This window comes from Centruroides vittatus, unplaced genomic scaffold, assembly GCF_030686945.1.
Source record: "Centruroides vittatus isolate TY-2023 unplaced genomic scaffold, ASM3068694v2 contig_452, whole genome shotgun sequence".
Lineage (NCBI taxonomy): Eukaryota > Metazoa > Arthropoda > Arachnida > Scorpiones > Buthidae > Centruroides > Centruroides vittatus.
In genome coordinates, this window is record NW_027122248.1 from 1,387,758 (window position 1) to 1,411,321 (window position 23,564).

The following is a 23,564-nucleotide window of genomic DNA, read 5'->3' on the forward strand; positions in this document are numbered from 1 at the left end:
AGAGTTCAGCAATTCAAATGAATCATGAAACAATGCCTACAGGAGCATAAGCTTCTAATAGGGCCACCCATGCTCCATTCTATGAGAAATGAAGCACAGTCAGCTAGAGTGGATGGCTGCTTAACATCATCTGTTCTCTACAGTTGATTTATAAACATGTTTTTGAATATATAGGCATACCCACTTCTGTAAAGAAAATAATAATAGCTTGACATATTCTCAATATAATACCAGCTCGTATGTTGCTCTAGTACATGGTGTGGCTAGAAAATAACGAGACTTTGATTGCCTGCACGTGTAGGGCCGAAGTGAGCGAGTGAGTAAACAACCTTGAACAAGTTAAAACAAGCACAAAGTCTCAACTTGCTACGCTATTAGATTTGCTGTGCCTGTCTGCTGCAAATGGGTGTGTTGTTAGCGTGCATTGGAAAAATGGCCAGCTTGAAAGAGGAGAAGCGTATCAACCCTGAAATTTTTAATGAAATTGAAAAAACTGCCACTGAATATTTGCACCTGCTACATGAAGCATACGTAGACACATGTTTTTGTCATGCATGTGAGTTTGAGTGGCACAAGGTTTTCTGAGGGCCAAGAGGATGTGAAAGATGATGAATGTTTTGGATGGCCCAGCAAGTCAAAAACCAAGGAAAATGTATGAGAAGTGGAACAAATTGTGAATCAATACTACTACTATACTTTACTTGAAAGGAGTAAAAGGCCCAATCTTACAGCATAGCCTTTGAAAAGGAAAGATGAAGAGTTTTAGAGGAAATGAGGAGGAGGAAGAAAAGAAAGGACTAATAGGAAAGTGTGAAACATGAGACCTCAGAGCACCCAGTCGGTTCCATTAATTGAAATTAACAAATGTACAAAACATGGGGTATAGCCCATAAGCAAATAGTGAATACAGTAAAGGAATTACAAAACGAAGCAGGTGTGGCGATATACAAATAACAGCAATGCAAATGGCCAAACACCTGGTGGTGACAATGGGGCTGCCAAGTAACGAAACAAAATTTACATGAAAATAATAAAAACAAAAGGAAATGATACAAAGACAAGTGGTTGAGCACTTCTCAACCTAGGACCCATAAACAGCCTGCACTTAGGCCCAATCGGTTAACAAACAGTGGGCCTGCAGATGACAGCAACCCAGAGGGGCAAGCACTATGCTACCCGGACCAGCCAAAAACAAACAAATCCATAAAACAAGTAAATGCCTATGTACAAAAGATGGGTGGGAAAAACATCCCAACCTTGGGCCCATAAAATGGCCTATACTTAGACCTGATGAGTAAACAAACAGTGAGCCCCAGATGAAAACAATGCAAAAGGCCACACCTAGGGCCTGGGGGCTGCCCAAATACAAAGAAAATCTGAACAATTAAAACAGAACAACATATAACTACAGATAGAAAACTCCCTTAGGGATCTCTTGGCCAAGGTACGTAGGGAATGTATTGTACAAGGAGGAGTAGACCAATACCCAGTGCTACTACTAAGAAGTTCTGGAATCTGCGAGAAAGAGTCAGAAGAAAGCGGCAACGCTTGTGGCGAAATGGTTTCATCCTCCATTGGGACAATGCATCAGCCCATTTTGCTCTGTCAGCGGAGCAGTTTTTGGCCAAGAAAGCAGTCGCAATACTCCAACACCCACCGTACTCGCCCGACCTAGCTCTGTGTGACTTTTACCTTTTCCCCAAAGTAAAGTCTACTCCGAAAGAAAGAGCACCATTTTCGATTCGGTTTCTGCCGTCGAGAAAAAAATGACGGAGCTTCCACTTAGCCTTACAGATAACGACCCGCAGCACCGTTACGATCAGTGGAAGTCAAGAATGTAGCGCTACGTGGAAGCAGAAGGATCATACCTTGAAGGGCAACAACTAAAGTGAGTATACTACTCAAGATTTAAAGTTCCAGCTTCAGTCTTGTTATTTTCTAGCCACACGTCATAAAAGATCTGCATTTGTAAGTTAGGAAGAGGTTAAGTTCTAGAAATATTTCAGTCTATCTTGACTAGCAGTAGTGAATAGAGCACTGGCCTAAGTATAACTATCATAATTACAATCATTATACTCATTCACAATTGGTAAATGGCTATCTTGTTTATATCGCCTATATCATCAAGAAAATGAAGGCCCTAGCAATTACAGAAAATTGCTGAAAAATTCCTGAAACAAATCTGTGCAAAATATTTTATACAGAGATCTGAAGTTGGTGACCTGCAAGAAAAAGAAACTTTATAAACTTGAATCAAAGCACAAGCAAGCTCACAAAACTATAAAAACCAATTGGCTGGATGGAGAAGCAACTATGCAATTACTGTTGATGATACTTTCCTATATCTGAGCTAGACTAAAGAAAAGAGAAATATGTCAAAGGAAAATATGCCAACTTCATGATTTGCTGAAAGTTTCAAAAAGCAAAAGAAATAAATGATTGTGATTGGGAGTTTGACTGGATGGGGACCATTTCCTCTCCTCAGAGTCCCACTGAACACAAAGATCAAAACATACATATAGAGCCATACCAAACAGTTTTGGTGCCTGGGACAACCCTCATATCTAGTTCAATTCAATCTAATTCAATGTTAATTATGTTACAGGATTTTAATTTTATGTACTCTTAAAACCCCAAAGGTTGGCACTTGGGACATGTGCCTATTCTAGCCCCCTTAGTTACATCTCTGCACAGAAACTATTCTCAAACTAATTGTTGAATTATTGCATTCCTCAGCATTATCCTGGTGAGGTTCACACAAATTTTTTCCATTCCTGCAAGGTATCTGCACATACTGCTCATTGCTGCAATAACAAGAGTATATGAAATCTATTTATATCCAATTCAGCATTATGGTGATATACCTAATAACGAATGATGTATCTTCATTATTAAGGAACATAATGTTGAAAAGTCCCTAAAAGTTCACTTTTTTATTTATTTGTGTTAAGATTGAGGAAATTTTGCAAATAGAAAGTATAATTAGCTCATAAACTGTCAGAATACATTTGTATTTATTAATTTTAAGCCTGCTTATTAGTTTTTAAAATTTTTGTTCGTCATGACATCTCACAGATTGTCGATAATCAATATATATTTGTGGCAGGACTCCGAAAATTCTTTACTTGTCAGAGCCTGTAATATCCGGAATAATTGCGCCGATGCTGTCTTAATTTTAACTATGCCCAGTAGCTGCAATAACTGCATTATGCCAGGTTGTGCAAATTGGGCAAGGGTACAAACGAGTACGAAGTTTGCAAGTATGAAGTTTTTCTTCGTAAACCCGATTATTAAAGCCAAACGAACTACCGAATTATCGGGCTATAAGCTCGAGGTAGACAAAACAAGAATACTAGAGAGCTAAAGAAGTACTACAGTCTCGAAAGTGAACTAGAAATCTTCGACGCTACGGGTGAAAAAACACGTAGCGCTTATTTTCTCTTATCTTAAACGCATTAATAAAGACGATTCCACCCACATCCATTGAATTGGAAAGGCCATTTTGACCATGTTTGGTTTTCAAAATCTTAATATATGTTTTATTTAAAAAAAACGAAAATTACCTTCTAAGTTAGAAGTTTGATCAAAGTTCATTTTTTTCTTTAAATTTTCAACTCAATTCAAAGGCATTTTTTGGTAAGCAGTTTCCAACAAACTTTAATAAATTTTTTCTATTGGTGAAAATTTCATCTTAATTCAACTGTAATTTTTGACGCAATTTTACACAGCATTGTTAATAATATGATTTTGAAGGATGCAGAACGTATTAAATTATTTTAAAAAATTAAAAATAATAACATCATTCGATTTTAAAATTTATTTTATTTCTCGAAAATAATTAATTATATCCCGGGAAACAGTTCACTTTTATCCCGGAATTCCGGGACAAGCAAAAGAACGGGAAATGACAAACCCTAGTCAACATTAATCCCAATGTGATTAAATTTCACTGCTAAAAGAACAATAATATTCGCTTCTTTCTGGGGGGAGAGCCTTCTTTGGACTAAGCATTGACAATTTCATTAAAATATCCAAATTTTCAGGCAATCTGCTTTGCTAAGTTTGTAAAATCTAAACATGAGCCTTTTATCTGATTTACTGTTTCTGCAGTAAACATGCCTTTCCAAATACATAAAATAAGCATCGGTGTTTTTCACATCCAAAAGTTATATATTCCTCAGGTTTCATTTTTTCGAGTTTACTTGGAATTACAATATCTTTTAGCAGACTTGAGTAATATTGAATCAAAGATTCTAGCAACATTTTGGATCAACAGATACTGCCTGAAAGATCTTATTTATATTATTCACATCTGATAGGATATACTAAACGAACGTTAGAAAAATTCTGTAAACAGGATCTTCATACACTTCATAAGCCTGGTCTGTTATCGTGTCAGTCACTAATTCTCCAAATGCTACTTTGACAAAAAGTTATAAGATAATGGTAATCGCTAATAAAAATAACGCATTACTGTTATTGATTCTTTTCAATATTTGATAACTTTGCTTGCTTATTTTTTATTTAGCAAACCAGGATTCGCCCCACCAACCAATAAAGTGGTAAGAAATAGACCCGACATATTCGAACAGACCACCTCTGCCCGAAAAATTCCTGAGTGTTTTCGACCCGTTTCGGTTTAAACCGGATAGCCCAAAGCAATAACCCACGACATTAACCACTCCTTTTCGCTAAAGTCAAAAACACTTTATATGCAAATTTTTTGAGCTTGTCCAATCTATGTACCTTATATCAATAATAAATATAGCTGTTCAATTTTTACACCTCACTGAACGAAAAATATTAAGCTACCTAGGTAACGAAAACTTTCGTTATTAAAATTTGTACACAAATCATTAAAACAATAAAAATATAACTCGAGATTTCCGAACGACTTTGTTTTTCAAAATGGCGCCGGCGATCCATAATGGATATAAATTCGAATTTCTCAAACAGCGCTGTCTTAAAACGTCGAAACAATGTCACGTCCATGGAACCCACCTCTGACCCTCAAACAAGCATCAAAGCCGCGTCGGCCCTCCAAAATGAATTATGTCGCTGTCATAAAACGTCGGAAAAGTGTGACGTCCGTGAAACCCACCTCTGACCCGCCGACAAGCAAAGAAGCCGCGTCAACCCTCCAAAAAGATTTCTGTCACTGTCTCGAATATTATTTAGTAAAATGACACGTCGCAAGTGAATTTGGTAAAGTGTCACGTCCGTGAAACCCACCTCTGACCCGCCGACGAACAAAGAAGCCGCGTCGGCCTTCCAAAAAGATTTCTGTCACTGTCTCAGATATTATTTGGGAAAATGACACGTCGCAAGTGAATTTGGTAAAGTGTCACGTCCGTGGAACCCACCTCTGACCCGCCGACGGGCAAAGAAGCCGCGTCGGCCCTCCAAAAAAATTTCTGTCACTGTCTAAGATATTATTTGGAAAAATGACACGTCGCAAGTGAATTTGGTAAAGTGTCACGTCCGTGGAACCCACCTCTGACCCGCCGACGAACAAAGAAGCCGCGTCGGCCCTCCAAAAAGATTTCTGTCACTGTCTCAGATATTATTTGGGAAAATGACACGTCGCAAGTAAATTTGGTAAAGTGTCACGTCCGTGGAACCCACCTCTGACCCGCCGACGGGCAAAGAAGCCGCGTCGGCCCTCCAAAAAGATTTCTGTCACTGTCTCAGATATTATTTGGGAAAATGACACGTCGCAAGTGAATTTGGTAAAGTGTCACGTCCATGGAACCCACCTCTGACCCGCCGACAGGCAAAGAAGCCGCGTCGGCCCTCCAAAAAGATTTCTGTCACTGTCTCAGATATTATTTGGGAAAATGACACGTCGCAAGTGAATTTGGTAAAGTGTCACGTCCGTGGAACCCACCTCTGACCCGCCGACGGGCAAAGAAGCCGCGTCGGCCCTCCAAAAAGATTTCTGTCACTGTCTCAGATATTATTTGGGAAAATGACACGTCGCAAGTGAATTTGGTAAAGTGTCACGTCCGTGGAACCCACCTCTGACCCGCCGACAAGCAAAGAAGCCGCGTCGGCCCTCCAAAAAGATTTCTGTCACTGTCTCAGATATTATTTGGGAAAATGACACGTCGCAAGTGAATTTGGTAAAGTGTCACGTCCGTGGAACCCACCTCTGACCCGCCGACGGGCAAAGAAGCCGCGTCGGCCCTCCAAAAAGATTTCTGTCACTGTCTAAGATATTATTTGGGAAAATGACACGTCGCAAGTGAATTTGGTAAAGTGTCACGTTCGTGGAACCCACCTCTGACCCGCCGACGGGCAAAGAAGCCGCGTCGGCCCTCCAAAAAGATTTCTGTCACTGTCTAAGATATTATTTGGGAAAATGACACGTCGCAAGTAAATTTGGTAAAGTGTCACGTCCGTGGAACCCACCTCTGACCCGCCGACAGGCAAAGAAGCCGCGTCGGCCCTCCAAAAAGATTTCTGTCACTGTCTCAGATATTATTTCGGAAAAATGACACGTCGCAAGTGAATTTGGTAAAGTGTCACGTTTGTGGAACCCACCTCTGACCCGCCGACGAAGCAAAGAAGCCGCGTCGGCCCTCCAAAAAGATTTCTGTCACTGTCTAAGATATTATTTGGGAAAATGACACGTCGCAAGTAAATTTGGTAAAGTGTCACGTTTGTGGAACCCACCTCTGACCCGCCGACAGGCAAAGAAGCCGCGTCGGCCCTCCAAAAAGATTTCTGTCACTGTCTCAGATATTATTTGGGAAAATGACACGTCGCAAGTGAATTTGGTAAAGTGTCACGTTCGTGGAACCCACCTCTGACCCGCCGACGCGCAAAGAAGCCGCGTCGGCCCTCCAAAAAGATTTCTGTCACTGTCTCAGATATTATTTGGGAAAATGACACGTCGCAAGTGAATTTGGTAAAGTGTCACGTTTGTGGAACCCACCTCTGACCCGCCGACGGGCAAAGAAGCCGCGTCGGCCCTCCAAAAAGATTTCTGTCACTGTCTAAGATATTATTTGGGAAAATGACACGTCGCAAGTGAATTTGGTAAAGTGTCACGTCCGTGGAACCCACCTCTGACCCGCCGACGGGCAAAGAAGCCGCGTCGGCCCTCCAAAAAGATTTCTGTCACTGTCTCAGATATTATTTGGGAAAATGACACGTCGCAAGTGAATTTGGTAAAGTGTCACGTCCGTGGAACCCACCTCTGACCCGCCGACGGGCAAAGAAGCCGCGTCGGCCCTCCAAAAAGATTTCTGTCACTGTCTCAGATATTATTTGGGAAAATGACACGTCGCAAGTGAATTTGGTAAAGTGTCACGTCCGTGGAACCCACCTCTGACCCGCCGACGAGCAAAGAAGCCGCGTCGGCCCTCCAAAAAGATTTCTGTCACTGTCTAAGATATTATTTGGGAAAATGACACGTCGCAAGTGAATTTGGTAAAGTGTCACGTCCGTGGAACCCACCTCTGACCCGCCGACAAGCAAAGAAGCCGCGTCGGCCCTCCAAAAAGATTTCTGTCACTGTCTCAGATATTATTTGGGAAAATGACACGTCGCAAGTGAATTTGGTAAAGTGTCACGTCCGTGGAACCCACCTCTGACCCGCCGACGGGCAAAGAAGCCGCGTCGGCCCTCCAAAAAGATTTCTGTCACTGTCTCAGATATTATTTGGGAAAATGACACGTCGCAAGTGAATTTGGTAAAGTGTCACGTCCGTGGAACCCACCTCTGACCCGCCGACAAGCAAAGAAGCCGCGTCGGCCCTCCAAAAAGATTTCTGTCACTGTCTCAGATATTATTTGGGAAAATGACACGTCGCAAGTGAATTTGGTAAAGTGTCACGTCCGTGGAACCCACCTCTGACCCGCCGACAAGCAAAGAAGCCGCGTCGGCCCTCCAAAAAGATTTCTGTCACTGTCTCAGATATTATTTGGGAAAATGACACGTCGCAAGTGAATTTGGTAAAGTGTCACGTCCGTGGAACCCACCTCTGACCCGCCGACAGGCAAAGAAGCCGCGTCGGCCCTCCAAAAAGATTTCTGTCACTGTCTCAGATATTATTTGGGAAAATGACACGTCGCAAGTGAATTTGGTAAAGTGTCACGTTCGTGGAACCCACCTCTGACCCGCCGACAGGCAAAGAAGCCGCGTCGGCCCTCCAAAAAGATTTCTGTCACTGTCTCAGATATTATTTGGGAAAATGACACGTCGCAAGTGAATTTGGTAAAGTGTCACGTTCGTGGAACCCACCTCTGACCCGCCGACGGGCAAAGAAGCCGCGTCGGCCCTCCAAAAAGATTTCTGTCACTGTCTCAGATATTATTTGGGAAAATGACACGTCGCAAGTGAATTTGGTAAAGTGTCACGTCCGTGGAACCCACCTCTGACCCGCCGACGGGCAAAGAAGCCGCGTCGGCCCTCCAAAAAGATTTCTGTCACTGTCTCAGATATTATTTGGGAAAATGACACGTCGCAAGTGAATTTGGTAAAGTGTCACGTCCGTGGAACCCACCTCTGACCCGCCGACAAGCAAAGAAGCCGCGTCGGCCCTCCAAAAAGATTTCTGTCACTGTCTAAGATATTATTTGGGAAAATGACACGTCGCAAGTGAATTTGGTAAAGTGTCACGTCCGTGGAACCCACCTCTGACCCGCCGACAAGCAAAGAAGCCGCGTCGGCCCTCCAAAAAGATTTCTGTCACTGTCTCAGATATTATTTGGGAAAATGACACGTCGCAAGTGAATTTGGTAAAGTGTCACGTCCGTGGAACCCACCTCTGACCCGCCGACAAGCAAAGAAGCCGCGTCGGCCCTCCAAAAAGATTTCTGTCACTGTCTCAGATATTATTTGGGAAAATGACACGTCGCAAGTAAATTTGGTAAAGTGTCACGTCCGTGGAACCCACCTCTGACCCGCCGACAGGCAAAGAAGCCGCGTCGGCCCTCCAAAAAGATTTCTGTCACTGTCTCAGATATTATTTGGGAAAATGACACGTCGCAAGTGAATTTGGTAAAGTGTCACGTCCGTGGAACCCACCTCTGACCCGCCGACAAGCAAAGAAGCCGCGTCGGCCCTCCAAAAAGATTTCTGTCACTGTCTCAGATATTATTTGGGAAAATGACACGTCGCAAGTGAATTTGGTAAAGTGTCACGTCCGTGGAACCCACCTCTGACCCGCCGACAAGCAAAGAAGCCGCGTCGGCCCTCCAAAAAGATTTCTGTCACTGTCTAAGATATTATTTGGGAAAATGACACGTCGCAAGTGAATTTGGTAAAGTGTCACGTTCGTGGAACCCACCTCTGACCCGCCGACGGGCAAAGAAGCCGCGTCGGCCCTCCAAAAAGATTTCTGTCACTGTCTAAGATATTATTTGGGAAAATGACACGTCGCAAGTAAATTTGGTAAAGTGTCACGTCTGTGGAACCCACCTCTGACCCGCCGACAAGCAAAGAAGCCGCGTCGGCCCTCCAAAAAGATTTCTGTCACTGTCTCAGATATTATTTGGGAAAATGACACGTCGCAAGTGAATTTGGTAAAGTGTCACGTCCGTGGAACCCACCTCTGACCCGCCGACAGGCAAAGAAGCCGCGTCGGCCCTCCAAAAAGATTTCTGTCACTGTCTAAGATATTATTTGGGAAAATGACACGTCGCAAGTAAATTTGGTAAAGTGTCACGTCCGTGGAACCCACCTCTGACCCGCCGACAAGCAAAGAAGCCGCGTCGGCCCTCCAAAAAGATTTCTGTCACTGTCTCAGATATTATTTGGGAAAATGACACGTCGCAAGTGAATTTGGTAAAGTGTCACGTTCGTGGAACCCACCTCTGACCCGCCGACAAGCAAAGAAGCCGCGTCGGCCCTCCAAAAAGATTTCTGTCACTGTCTCAGATATTATTTGGGAAAATGACACGTCGCAAGTGAATTTGGTAAAGTGTCACGTCCGTGGAACCCACCTCTGACCCGCCGACGGGCAAAGAAGCCGCGTCGGCCCTCCAAAAAGATTTCTGTCACTGTCTAAGATATTATTTGGGAAAATGACACGTCGCAAGTGAATTTGGTAAAGTGTCACGTTTGTGGAACCCACCTCTGACCCGCCGACGGCAAAGAAGCCGCGTCGGCCCTCCAAAAAGATTTCTGTCACTGTCTCAGATATTATTTGGGAAAATGACACGTCGCAAGTGAATTTGGTAAAGTGTCACGTCCGTGGAACCCACCTCTGACCCGCCGACGAGCAAAGAAGCCGCGTCGGCCCTCCAAAAAGATTTCTGTCACTGTCTCAGATATTATTTGGGAAAATGACACGTCGCAAGTGAATTTGGTAAAGTGTCACGTTCGTGGAACCCACCTCTGACCCGCCGACGGGCAAAGAAGCCGCGTCGGCCCTCCAAAAAGATTTCTGTCACTGTCTAAGATATTATTTGGGAAAATGACACGTCGCAAGTGAATTTGGTAAAGTGTCACGTCCGTGGAACCCACCTCTGACCCGCCGACAGGCAAAGAAGCCGCGTCGGCCCTCCAAAAAGATTTCTGTCACTGTCTCAGATATTATTTGGGAAAATGACACGTCGCAAGTGAATTTGGTAAAGTGTCACGTCCGTGGAACCCACCTCTGACCCGCCGACGGGCAAAGAAGCCGCGTCGGCCCTCCAAAAAGATTTCTGTCACTGTCTAAGATATTATTTGGGAAAATGACACGTCGCAAGTGAATTTGGTAAAGTGTCACGTTCGTGGAACCCACCTCTGACCCGCCGACAAGCAAAGAAGCCGCGTCGGCCCTCCAAAAAGATTTCTGTCACTGTCTCAGATATTATTTGGGAAAATGACACGTCGCAAGTGAATTTGGTAAAGTGTCACGTCCGTGGAACCCACCTCTGACCCGCCGACGGGCAAAGAAGCCGCGTCGGCCCTCCAAAAAGATTTCTGTCACTGTCTCAGATATTATTTGGGAAAATGACACGTCGCAAGTGAATTTGGTAAAGTGTCACGTTGGTGGAACCCACCTCTGACCCGCCGACGCGCAAAGAAGCCGCGTCGGCCCTCCAAAAAGATTTCTGTCACTGTCTCAGATATTATTTGGGAAAATGACACGTCGCAAGTGAATTTGGTAAAGTGTCACGTCCGTGGAACCCACCTCTGACCCGCCGACGAGCAAAGAAGCCGCGTCGGCCCTCCAAAAAGATTTCTGTCACTGTCTCAGATATTATTTGGGAAAATGACACGTCGCAAGTGAATTTGGTAAAGTGTCACGTTTGTGGAACCCACCTCTGACCCGCCGACAAGCAAAGAAGCCGCGTCGGCCCTCCAAAAAGATTTCTGTCACTGTCTAAGATATTATTTGGGAAAATGACACGTCGCAAGTAAATTTGGTAAAGTGTCACGTCCGTGGAACCCACCTCTGACCCGCCGACGGGCAAAGAAGCCGCGTCGGCCCTCCAAAAAGATTTCTGTCACTGTCTCAGATATTATTTGGGAAAATGACACGTCGCAAGTGAATTTGGTAAAGTGTCACGTCCGTGGAACCCACCTCTGACCCGCCGACGGGCAAAGAAGCCGCGTCGGCCCTCCAAAAAGATTTCTGTCACTGTCTAAGATATTATTTGGGAAAATGACACGTCGCAAGTAAATTTGGTAAAGTGTCACGTCCGTGGAACCCACCTCTGACCCGCCGACAAGCAAAGAAGCCGCGTCGGCCCTCCAAAAAGATTTCTGTCACTGTCTCAGATATTATTTGGGAAAATGACACGTCGCAAGTGAATTTGGTAAAGTGTCACGTCCGTGGAACCCACCTCTGACCCGCCGACGGGCAAAGAAGCCGCGTCGGCCCTCCAAAAAGATTTCTGTCACTGTCTAAGATATTATTTGGGAAAATGACACGTCGCAAGTAAATTTGGTAAAGTGTCACGTCCGTGGAGTTCACCTCTGACTCGTTGACAAGCAAAGAAGCCGCGTCGGCCTTCCAAAAAGATTTCTGTCACTGTCTCAGATATTATTTGGGAAAATGACACGTCGCAAGTGAATTTGGTAAAGTGTCACGTCCGTGGAACCCACCTCTGACCCGCCGACAGGCAAAGAAGCCGCGTCGGCCCTCCAAAAAGATTTCTGTCACTGTCTCAGATATTATTTGGGAAAATGACACGTCGCAAGTGAATTTGGTAAAGTGTCACGTCCGTGGAACCCACCTCTGACCGCCGACGGGCAAAGAAGCCGCGTCGGCCCTCCAAAAAGATTTCTGTCACTGTCTAAGATATTATTTGGGAAAATGACACGTCGCAAGTGAATTTGGTAAAGTGTCACGTCCGTGGAACCCACCTCTGACCCGCCGACGAGCAAAGAAGCCGCGTCGGCCCTCCAAAAAGATTTCTGTCACTGTCTAAGATATTATTTGGGAAAATGACACGTCGCAAGTGAATTTGGTAAAGTGTCACGTCCGTGGAACCCACCTCTGACCCGCCGACGAACAAAGAAGCCTGCGTCGGCCCTCCAAAAAGATTTCTGTCACTGTCTCAGATATTATTTGGGAAAATGACACGTCGCAAGTGAATTTGGTAAAGTGTCACGTCCGTGGAACCCACCTCTGACCCGCCGACGAAGCAAAGAAGCCGCGTCGGCCCTCCAAAAAAATTTCTGTCACTGTCTAAAATATTATTTGGGAAAATGACACGTCGCAAGTGAATTTGGTAAAGTGTCACGTTTGTGGAACCCACCTCTGACCCGCCGACAGGCAAAGAAGCCGCGTCGGCCCTCCAAAAAGATTTCTGTCACTGTCTCAGATATTATTTGGGAAAATGACACGTCGCAAGTGAATTTGGTAAAGTGTCACGTCTGTGGAACCCACCTCTGACCCGCCGACAAGCAAAGAAGCCGCGTCGGCCCTCCAAAAAGATTTCTGTCACTGTCTCAGATATTATTTGAGAAAATGACACGTCGCAAGTGAATTTGGTAAAGTGTCACGTCCATGGAACTCACCTCTGACTTGCCGACAGGCAAAGAAGCCGCGTCGGCCCTCCAAAAAGATTTCTGTCACTGTCTCAGATATTATTTGGGAAAATGACACGTCGCAAGTGAATTTGGTAAAGTGTCACGTTTGTGGAACCCACCTCTGACCCGCCGACGGGCAAAGAAGCCGCGTCGGCCCTCTAAAAAGATTTCTGTCACTGTCTCAGATATTATTTGGGAAAATGACACGTCGCAAGTTAATTTGGTAAAGTGTTACGTTTGTGGAACCCACCTCTGATCCGTCGACAAGCAAAAAAGCCGCGTCGGCCTTCCAAAAAGATTTCTGTCACTGTCTAAGATATTATTTGGGAAAATGACACGTCGCAAGTAAATTTGGTAAAGTGTCACGTCCGTGGAACCCACCTCTGACCCGCCGACGGGCAAAGAAGCCGCGTCGGCCCTCTAAAAAAATTTCTGTCACTGTCTAAAATATTATTTGGGAAAATTACACGTCGAAAGTGAATTTAGTAAAATGTCACGTTTGTGGAATTTACCTCTGACTCGCCGACGGGCAAAGAAGTTGCGTCGGCCCTTCAAAAAGATTTCTGTCACTGTCTAAGATATTATTTGGGAAAATGACACGTCGCAAGTGAATTTGGTAAAGTGTCACGTCCGTGGAACCCACCTCTGAGCCGCCGACGAACAAAGAACCTGCGTCAACCCTCCAAAAAGATTTCTGTCACTGTCTCAGATATTATTTGGGAAAATGACACGTCGCAAGTGAATTTGGTAAAATGTCACGTCCGTGGAACCCACCTCTGACCCGCCGACGGGCAAAGAAGCCGCGTCGGCCCTCCAAAAAGATTTCTGTCACTGTCTAAGATATTATTTGGGAAAATGACACGTCGCAAGTGAATTTGGTAAAGTGTCACGTTTGTGGAACCCACCTCTGACCCGCCGACAGGCAAAGAAGCCGCGTCGGTTCTCCAAAAAGATTTCTGTCACTGTCTCAGATATTATTTGGGAAAATGACACGTCGCAAGTGAATTTGGTAAAGTGTCACGTCCGTGGAACCCACCTCTGACCCGCCGACGGGCAAAGAAGCCGCGTCGGCCCTCCAAAAAGATTTCTGTCACTGTCTCAGATATTATTTGGGAAAATGACACGTCGCAAGTGAATTTGGTAAAGTGTCACGTTTGTGGAACCCACCTCTTACCCGCCGACAGGCAAAGAAGCCGTGTCGGTTCTCCAAAAAGATTTCTGTCACTTTCTCAGATATTATTTGGGAAAATAACACGTCGCAAGTGAATTTGGTAAAGTGTCACGTCCGTGGAATTTACCTCTGACCCGCCGACGGGCAAAAAAGCCGCGTCGGTTCTCCAAAAAGATTTTTGTCACTGTCTCAGATATTATTTGAAAAAATGACACGTCGCAAGTGAATTTGGAAAAGTGTCACGTCCATAAAACCAACCTCTGACCCGCCGACAGGCAAAGAAGCCGCGTCGGCCCTCCAAAAAGATTTCTGTCACTGTCTCATATATTATTTGGGAAAATGACACGTCGCAAGTGAATTTGGTAAAGTGTCACGTCCATGGAACGCACCTCTGACCCGCCGACAAGCAAAGAAGCCGCGTCGGCCCTCCAAAAAGATTTCTGTCACTGTCTCAGATATTATTTGGGAAAATGACACGTCGCAAGTGAATTTGGTAAAGTGTCACGTTTGTGGAACTCACCTCTGATCCGCGACAAGCAAAAAAGCCGCGTTGGTTCTCCAAAAAGATTTCTGTCACTGTCTCAGATATTATTTGGGAAAATGACACGTCGCAAGTGAATTTGGTAAAGTGTCACGTCCGTGGAACCCACCTCTGACCCGCCGACGGGCAAAGAAGCCGCGTCGGCCTTCCAAAAAGATTTCTGTCACTGTCTAAGATATTATTTGGGAAAATGACACGTCGCAAGTGAATTTAGTAAAATGTCACGTTTGTGGAATTTACCTCTGACCCGCCGACGGGCAAAGAAGCCGCGTCGGCCCTCCAAAAAAATTTCTGTCACTGTCTAAGATATTATTTGGGAAAATGACACGTCGCAAGTAAATTTGGTAAAGTGTCACGTTTGTGGAACCCACCTCTGACCCGCCGACAAGCAAAGAAGCCGCGTCGGCCCTTTAAAAAAGATTTCTGTCACTGTCTCAGATATTATTTGGGAAAATGACACGTCGCAAGTAAATTTGGTAAAGTGTCACGTTTGTGGAACCCACCTCTGACCCGCCGACAAGCAAAGAAGCCGCGTCGGCCCTTCCAAAAAGATTTCTGTCACTGTCTCAGATATTATTTGGGAAAATGACACGTCGCAAGTAAATTTGGTAAAGTGTCACGTTTGTGGAACCCACCTCTGACCTGCCGACGGGCAAAGAAGCCGCGTCGGCCCTCCAAAAAGATTTCTGTCACTGTCTAAGATATTATTTGGGAAAATGACACGTCGCAAGTAAATTTGGTAAAGTGTCACGTCCGTGGAACCCACCTCTGACCCGCCGACAAGCAAAGAAGCCGCGTCGGCCCTCCAAAAAGATTTCTGTCACTGTCTCAGATATTATTTGGGAAAATGACACGTCGCAAGTGAATTTGGTAAAGTGTCACGTCCGTGGAACCCACCTCTGACCCGCCGACGGGCAAAGAAGCCGCGTCGGCCCTCCAAAAAGATTTCTGTCACTGTCTAAGATATTATTTGGGAAAATGACACGTCGCAAGTAAATTTGGTAAAGTGTCACGTCTGTGGAACCCACCTCTGACCCGCCGACGAGCAAAGAAGCCGCGTCGGCCCTCCAAAAAGATTTCTGTCACTGTCTCAGATATTATTTGGGAAAATGACACGTCGCAAGTGAATTTGGTAAAGTGTCACGTTTGTGGAACCCACCTCTGACCCGCCGACGGGCAAAGAAGCCGCGTCGGCCCTCCAAAAAGATTTCTGTCACTGTCTAAGATATTATTTGGGAAAATGACACGTCGCAAGTGAATTTGGTAAAGTGTCACGTCCGTGGAACCCACCTCTGACCCGCCGACGGGCAAAGAAGCCGCGTCGGCCCTCCAAAAAGATTTCTGTCACTGTCTAAGATATTATTTGGGAAAATGACACGTCGCAAGTAAATTTGGTAAAGTGTCACGTTTGTGGAACCCACCTCTGACCCGCCGACGGGCAAAGAAGCCGCGTCGGCCCTCTAAAAAGATTTCTGTCACTGTCTCAGATATTATTTGGGAAAATGACACGTCGCAAGTGAATTTGGTAAAGTGTCACGTTTGTGGAACCCACCTCTGACCCGCCGACAAGCAAAAAAGCCGCGTCGGCCCTCCAAAAAGATTTCTGTCACTGTCTAAGATATTATTTGGGAAAATGACACGTCGCAAGTAAATTTGGTAAAGTGTCACGTCCGTGGAACCCACCTTTGACCCGCCGACGGGCAAAGAAGCCGCGTCGGCCCTCTAAAAAAATTTCTGTCACTGTCTAAAATATTATTTGGGAAAATTACACGTCGAAAGTGAATTTAGTAAAATGTCACGTTTGTGGAATTTACCTCTGACTCGCCGACGGGCAAAGAAGTTGCGTCGGCCCTTCAAAAAGATTTCTGTCACTGTCTAAGATATTATTTGGGAAAATGACACGTCGCAAGTGAATTTGGTAAAGTGTCACGTCCGTGGAACCCACCTCTGAGCCGCCGACGAAGCAAAGAAGCCGCGTCGGCCCTCCAAAAAGATTTCTGTCACTGTCTCAGATATTATTTGGGAAAATGACACGTCGCAAGTGAATTTGGTAAAATGTCACGTCCGTGGAACCCACCTCTGACCCGCCGACGGGCAAAGAAGCCGCGTCGGCCCTCCAAAAAGATTTCTGTCACTGTCTAAGATATTATTTGGGAAAATGACACGTCGCAAGTGAATTTGGTAAAGTGTCACGTCCGTGGAACCCACCTCTGACCCGCCGACAGGCAAAGAAGCCGCGTCGGCTTCTCCAAAAAGATTTCTGTCACTGTCTCAGATATTATTTGGGAAAATGACACGTCGCAAGTGAATTTGGTAAAGTGTCACGTCCGTGGAACCCACCTCTGACTTGCCGACGGGCAAAGAAGCCGCGTCGGCCCTCCAAAAAGATTTCTGTCACTGTCTAAGATATTATTTGGGAAAATGACACGTCGCAAGTGAATTTGGTAAAGTGTCACGTTTGTGGAACCCACCTCTTACCCGCCGACAGGCAAAGAAGCCGTGTCGGTTCTCCAAAAAGATTTCTGTCACTTTCTCAGATATTATTTGGGAAAATAACACGTCGCAAGTGAATTTGGTAAAGTGTCACGTCCGTGGAATTTACCTCTGACCCGCCGACGGGCAAAAAAGCCGCGTCGGTTCTCCAAAAAGATTTTTGTCACTGTCTCAGATATTATTTGAAAAAATGACACGTCGCAAGTGAATTTGGAAAAGTGTCACGTCCATAAAACCAACCTCTGACCCGCCGACAGGCAAAGAAGCCGCGTCGGCTTTCCAAAAAGATTTCTGTCACTGTCTCATATATTATTTGGGAAAATGACACGTCGCAAGTGAATTTGGTAAAGTGTCACGTCCATGGAACGCACCTCTGACCCGCCGACAAGCAAAGAAGCCGCGTCGGCCCTCCAAAAAGATTTCTGTCACTGTCTCAGATATTATTTGGGAAAATGACACGTCGCAAGTGAATTTGGTAAAGTGTCACGTTTGTGGAACTCACCTCTGACCCGCCGACAAGCAAAGAAGCCGCGTCGGTTCTCCAAAAAGATTTCTGTCACTGTCTCAGATATTATTTGGGAAAATGACACGTCGCAAGTAAATTTGGTAAAGTGTCACGTCCGTGGAACCCACCTCTGACACGCCGACGGGCAAAGAAGCCGCGTCGGCTTTCCAAAAAGATTTCTGTCACTGTCTAAGATATTATTTGGGAAAATGACACGTCGCAAGTGAATTTAGTAAAATGTCACGTTTGTGGAATTTACCTCTGACCCGCCGACGGGCAAAGAAGCCGCGTCGGCCCTCCAAAAAAATTTCTGTCACTGTCTAAGATATTATTTGGGAAAATGACACGTCGCAAGTAAATTTGGTAAAGTGTCACGTCCTTGGAACCCACCTCTGACCCGCCGACAAGCAAAGAAGCCGCGTCGGCCCTTTAAAAAAGATTTCTGTCACTGTCTCAGATATTATTTGGGAAAATGACACGTCGCAAGTAAATTTGGTAAAGTGTCACGTTTGTGGAACCCACCTCTGACCTGCCGACGGGCAAAGAAGCCGCGTCGGCCCTCCAAAAAGATTTCTGTCACTGTCTAAGATATTATTTGGGAAAATGACACGTCGCAACTAAATTTGGTAAAGTGTCACGTTCGTGGAACCCACCTCTGACCCGCCGACAAGCAAAGAAGCCGCGTCGGCCCTCCAAAAAGATTTCTGTCACTGTCTCAGATATTATTTGGGAAAATGACACGTCGCAAGTGAATTTGGTAAAGTGTCACGTCCGTGGAACCCACCTCTGACCCGCCGACGGGCAAAGAAGCCGCGTCGGCCCTCCAAAAAGATTTCTGTCACTGTCTAAGATATTATTTGGGAAAATGACACGTCGCAAGTAAATTTGGTAAAGTGTCACGTCTGTGGAACTCACCTCTGACCCGCCGACGAACAAAGAAGCCGCGTCGGCCGTCCAAAAATATTTCTGTCACTGTCTAAGATATTATTTGAAAAAATGACACGTCGCAAGTGAATTTGGTAAAGTGTCACGTTGGTGGAACCCACCTCTGACCCGCCGACGCGCAAAGAAGCCGCGTCGGCCCTCCAAAAAGATTTCTGTCACTGTCTCAGATATTATTTGGGAAAATGACACGTCGCAAGTGAATTTGGTAAAGTGTCACGTTTGTGGAACCCACCTCTGACCTGCCGACGGGCAAAGAAGTCGCGTCGGCTCTCCAAAAAGATTTCTGTCACTGTCTAAGATATTATTTGGGAAAATGACACGTCGCAAGTGAATTTGGTAAAGTGTCACGTCCGTGGAACCCACCTCTGACCCGCCGACGAAGCAAAGAAGCCGCGTCGGTTCTCCAAAAAGATTTCTGTCACTGTCTCAGATATTATTTGGGAAAATGACACGTCGCAAGTGAATTTGGTAAAGTGTCACGTTCGTGGAACCCACCTCTGACCCGCCGACAAGCAAAGAAGCCGCGTCGGCCCTCCAAAAAGATTTCTGTCACTGTCTCAGATATTATTTGGGAAAATGACACGTCGCAAGTGAATTTGGTAAAGTGTCACGTTCGTGGAACCCACCTCTGACCCGCCGACAGGCAAAGAAGCCGCGTCGGCCCTCCAAAAAGATTTCTGTCACTGTCTCAGATATTATTTGGGAAAATGACACGTCGCAAGTAAATTTGGTAAAGTGTCACGTCTGTGGAACCCACCTCTGACCCGCCGACGAGCAAAGAAGCCGCGTCGGCTTTCCAAAAAGATTTCTGTCACTGTCTCAGATATTATTTGGGAAAATGACACGTCGCAAGTGAATTTGGTAAAGTGTCACGTCCGTGGAACCCACCTCTGACCCGCCGACGGGCAAAGAAGCCGCGTCGGCCCTCCAAAAAGATTTCTGTCACTGTCTAAGATATTATTTGGGAAAATGACACGTCGCAAGTAAATTTGGTAAAGTGTCACGTCCGTGGAACCCACCTCTGACCCGCCGACAAGCAAAGAAGCCGCGTCGGCCCTCCAAAAAGATTTCTGTCACTGTCTCAGATATTATTTGGGAAAATGACACGTCGCAAGTGAATTTGGTAAAGTGTCACGTCCGTGGAACCCACCTCTGACCCGCCGACGGGCAAAGAAGCCGCGTCGGCCCTCCAAAAAGATTTCTGTCACTGTCTAAGATATTATTTGGGAAAATGACACGTCGCAAGTGAATTTGGTAAAGTGTCACGTCCGTGGAACCCACCTCTGACCCGCCGACGAGGCAAAGAAGCCGCGTCGGCCCTCCAAAAAGATTTCTGTCACTGTCTCAGATATTATTTGGGAAAATGACACGTCGCAAGTGAATTTGGTAAAGTGTCACGTCCGTGGAACCCACCTCTGACCCGCCGACGGGCAAAGAAGCCGCGTCGGCTCTCCAAAAAGATTTCTGTCACTGTCTCAGATATTATTTGGGAAAATGACACGTCGCAAGTGAATTTGGTAAAGTGTCACGTTTGTGGAACCCACCTCTGACCCGCCGACAAGCAAAGAAGCCGCGTCGGCCCTCCAAAAAGATTTCTGTCACTGTCTCAGATATTATTTGGGAAAATGACACGTCGCAAGTGAATTTGGTAAAGTGTCACGTCCGTGGAACCCACCTCTGACCCGCCGACGGGCAAAGAAGCCGCGTCGGCCCTCCAAAAAGATTTCTGTCACTGTCTAAGATATTATTTGGGAAAATGACACGTCGCAAGTGAATTTGGTAAAGTGTCACGTTTGTGGAACCCACCTCTGACCCGCCGACGGGCAAAGAAGCCGCGTCGGCCCTCCAAAAAGATTTCTGTCACTGTCTCAGATATTATTTGGGAAAATGACACGTCGCAAGTGAATTTGGTAAAGTGTCACGTCCGTGGAACCCACCTCTGACCCGCCGACAGGCAAAGAAGCCGCGTCGGCCCTCCAAAAAGATTTCTGTCACTGTCTCAGATATTATTTGGGAAAATGACACGTCGCAAGTGAATTTGGTAAAGTGTCACGTCCGTGGAACCCACCTCTGACCCGCCGACGGGCAAAGAAGCCGCGTCGGCCCTCCAAAAAGATTTCTGTCACTGTCTAAGATATTATTTGGGAAAATGACACGTCGCAAGTGAATTTGGTAAAGTGTCACGTTCGTGGAACCCACCTCTGACCCGCCGACAAGCAAAGAAGCCGCGTCGGCCCTCCAAAAAGATTTCTGTCACTGTCTCAGATATTATTTGGGAAAATGACACGTCGCAAGTGAATTTGGTAAAGTGTCACGTCCGTGGAACCCACCTCTGACCCGCCGACGGGCAAAGAAGCCGCGTCGGCCCTCCAAAAAGATTTCTGTCACTGTCTAAGATATTATTTGGGAAAATGACACGTCGCAAGTAAATTTGGTAAAGTGTCACGTCTGTGGAACCCACCTCTGACCCGCCGACGAAGCAAAGAAGCCGCGTCGGCCCTCCAAAAAGATTTCTGTCACTGTCTAAGATATTATTTGGGAAAATGACACGTCGCAAGTGAATTTGGTAAAGTGTCACGTTGGTGGAACCCACCTCTGACCCGCCGACGCGCAAAGAAGCCGCGTCGGCCCTCCAAAAAGATTTCTGTCACTGTCTCAGATATTATTTGGGAAAATGACACGTCGCAAGTGAATTTGGTAAAGTGTCACGTTTGTGGAACCCACCTCTGACCCGCCGACGGGCAAAGAAGCCGCGTCGGCCTCTCCAAAAAGATTTCTGTCACTGTCTAAGATATTATTTGGGAAAATGACACGTCGCAAGTGAATTTGGTAAAGTGTCACGTCCGTGGAACCCACCTCTGACCCGCCGACGAGCAAAGAAGCCGCGTCGGCCCTCCAAAAAGATTTCTGTCACTGTCTCAGATATTATTTGGGAAAATGACACGTCGCAAGTGAATTTGGTAAAGTGTCACGTTCGTGGAACCCACCTCTGACCCGCCGACAAGCAAAGAAGCCGCGTCGGCCCTCCAAAAAGATTTCTGTCACTGTCTCAGATATTATTTGGGAAAATGACACGTCGCAAGTGAATTTGGTAAAGTGTCACGTTTGTGGAACCCACCTCTGACCCGCCGACGGGCAAAGAAGCCGCGTCGGCTCTCCAAAAAGATTTCTGTCACTGTCTCAGATATTATTTGGGAAAATGACACGTCGCAAGTAAATTTGGTAAAGTGTCACGTCTGTGGAACCCACCTCTGACCCGCCGACGAGCAAAGAAGCCGCGTCGGTTTTCCAAAAAGATTTCTGTCACTGTCTCAGATATTATTTGGGAAAATGACACGTCGCAAGTGAATTTGGTAAAGTGTCACGTCCGTGGAACCCACCTCTGACCCGCCGACGGGCAAAGAAGCCGCGTCGGCCCTCCAAAAAGATTTCTGTCACTGTCTAAGATATTATTTGGGAAAATGACACGTCGCAAGTGAATTTGGTAAAGTGTCACGTCTGTGGAACCCACCTCTGACCCGCCGACAAGCAAAGAAGCCGCGTCGGCCCTCCAAAAAGATTTCTGTCACTGTCTCAGATATTATTTGGGAAAATGACACGTCGCAAGTGAATTTGGTAAAGTGTCACGTCCGTGGAACCCACCTCTGACCCGCCGACGGGCAAAGAAGCCGCGTCGGCCCTCCAAAAAGATTTCTGTCACTGTCTAAGATATTATTTGGGAAAATGACACGTCGCAAGTGAATTTGGTAAAGTGTCACGTCCGTGGAACCCACCTCTGACCCGCCGACGGGCAAAGAAGCCGCGTCGGCCCTCCAAAAAGATTTCTGTCACTGTCTCAAATATTATTTGGGAAAATGACACGTCGCAAGTGAATTTGGTAAAGTGTCACGTCCGTGGAACCCACCTCTGACCCGCCGACGGGCAAAGAAGCCGCGTCGGCCCTCCAAAAAGATTTCTGTCACTGTCTAAGATATTATTTGGGAAAATGACACGTCGCAAGTGAATTTGGTAAAGTCTCACGTTGTTTTTTTAAAAGTTAGAATTTTTTTCGTATATTTTAATGTTGTTTTTAATGTTTGGTATGTTTGTATAATTCAAATTATTATTGTATTTGTGGCCCTTTTGCCAAAATGGTATTTTTGATTTGACAGCACTTTAGTATTATGCTGCCCATCAAAAATGTGTAATTATATATGTGATAAAATATTAAATTTAATGAATTCATTTGTTATAATAGAATCAATATTATATAATTTAAAGTAAGATATAAATTAAATATCATTTATTATAATTTATTAATTATGTGCTTCACTTTATATTACATTTAAGACATAAAATTTAATTAGCGATTTCGTAAATATTTCTATTTAATGTCAATTGCATCGCGATATTATTTGTGTGTAATGTGTTAATTGTTATTTAAACATTATTTGTATTATGTAGAAACAATATATAAATTGAAAATTGAATATGGAATTTTCGTGTTCGTGTATATTATAAAATTTTTTAACCAAATTAATTAGGCGATTAACTGTCGTCGTATCTTTGAACGTAAGACGAGAAAATTATATAAGCCCTTCGAATATATAACTTTCAATAAGTATGCAGAAATACTGTTTTACTGAATGGATTATACGCGTGCACTCGTTTTAACGGGCGTCCAAAAGGGAGTTAATATACAGTATTATGAATTTTGCACTGATAAATAAAATAATATAGAATAAAATTTTAATCTAAAATACGAATTATTACTCAGTAAATTCATAAGTTTTAAATTTAGAATGGAAATCTAGAATGAAATAATAAGAGAGGAATAATAGTTGGCGTGTTTTTGGCGATATCTTCGGAGATTTTTGTCATCGTTGTAGTTGGAGTTGGCAACCAGTGAGGGCTTTATAGTTGTTTGATGGAGAATTGTCAAAATAACCACGTGG